This window comes from Atta colombica, unplaced genomic scaffold (assembly GCF_001594045.1).
Source record: "Atta colombica isolate Treedump-2 unplaced genomic scaffold, Acol1.0 scaffold52, whole genome shotgun sequence".
Taxonomy (NCBI): Eukaryota; Metazoa; Arthropoda; class Insecta; order Hymenoptera; family Formicidae; genus Atta; species Atta colombica.
The window spans coordinates 1,400,409-1,402,121 of record NW_017259542.1 but is presented as its reverse complement, the minus strand read 5'-3'; the positions used below and the strand labels follow the sequence as shown (position 1 = coordinate 1,402,121).

The following is a 1,713-nucleotide window of genomic DNA, read 5'->3' as shown; positions in this document are numbered from 1 at the left end:
TATTATATTTTTTAAAAATTCTTTTATAATTAATTTTATTTGAATATGAAATTAAATAATGTATACATCATAAACTGAATATTATGTAAAAAAATATCAAATAATCAATTTTATCAAAAAAAAAACTCCAAAAATCACCAAAAAACTCCTAAAAACTAATTTGGCTAAGCTTTTTTAAAAAAGCCCAAGTTTTTTTTAGCTCCGAAATCATACTTTTAATAATGACGGATTCCTATTTAACTTCTTATTTTAAGAAAAAACTCAATCGAGTCCTTGGTTTTTCTAGTTTCAGTTTATTTCCCTCTTTTTTATATGTGAATAAAAATCTAATATCTTATTTTTATGAACAACTTTAGAATTTGTCAGAAAAGTTGAACGACAAAACTATAACGTGCAATTCATATTCGCGAAAAGGAAGCAGTCACACAATGAAAAAAGCGCGTACACGATACGCAGTTAAATTCGTGAGAAGAGCTCATTATCATTACTCGGTCAAAGTAAATCTGAATTTTGCAAACGTGCGCGCTCACACGATGCACTTTCTATTTCTAGCATATATATGCGCGCCTTTCGCGCCATATCAGATCGGTCGGCCGGTATCATAACGCTCTTCATGCGGCCACTCGCCGTGACTTTCTATTCCAAGCATAACTCGTCAGGCTGATCATTCTTAATAAGAGAGGTCGAGTCGATCGTTGATGTGTGGTTACCGCGAAATCACGGCACGATTATTCGACGGAGACGCGCAGTCAGGTGTATAGAATCACCGCGAGATCCAGTTATTTGCTTTTCTTACACGAGAAGTTATGATACGGAAATGTTATAAGCAACGGAATCATCAGTAATTACGCGATGAGAACAATATGAGAAATTACATGTCTTCAAAAAAAGTCTTTAACAAACATCAGTAATAATCGCTCTCTATCTCAATTTCCTTTCCATCAACTTTAATATCTTTCTTTAAAAAAATTTTTTTTATTAACTTCTTTTTACTACACTTCGGCAATTATATAATTAGCCCAAAGAGATATGTAATAATAAATAATAAATGAAAGATCACAGAATCCTAAGAGGTTGCATATAAGGCACAGTCGAAAATGCGCAAAACTGGTGGAGGGTCACAGTCTACTTAGCGATATGAACTCGAAATCTAAGAAGGAATGCATATCAAGGCCGATCTCTCGGTGCGCGCGCATTTCCACCCACTGTTCTCTCTTATCGTTCGGTAAACTCGGGGCTAATTAGAACTCGAGCGTAAAACAGCAAGTTCGTCGCTCGTGCTCAAAACACACTCGCGGTTGCAAAGAATCGAAGCCGATTTCAACGGTATTTCAGTCGCGTTGTCAACCTTCCGTGACGAATTATTAATTGCCAACGGGCTGAATTTTAATACTGTAAATATTTCAATCGGGGATTCCAATCATCGCAATTAGTTAAGCGAAGTTTAACTAGTAATAAGTTAAACGAAGAACTTTGACAATTTAAGACAGTAAAATTTTTAGATGTGATTTATTTATGCATAAAAACCAAGAAGAACAATGGAAAAGAAAGAGATAAAAAATACTGCGCTCTTAATAATTTAAAAGATTCGAAATTTTTGAATCCAAAAATTTTAAATCCTCAGATTTAAAAAATATATTTTAATTTTTAAACAATTATAATTTAGAACATAGACTGAGAATAAATTAATTAAGAGAAATATATATATATATA

General features: G+C 32.9%; 1 protein-coding gene across 1 annotated transcript in view; it reads left to right on the top strand.

The window, feature by feature from the left end:
* The window catches only part of LOC108691786 (tyrosine kinase receptor Cad96Ca), a 26,978-nt gene that overhangs the window by 17,703 nt on the left and 7,562 nt on the right, over positions 1-1,713 (top strand). The window lies entirely within an intron of this gene.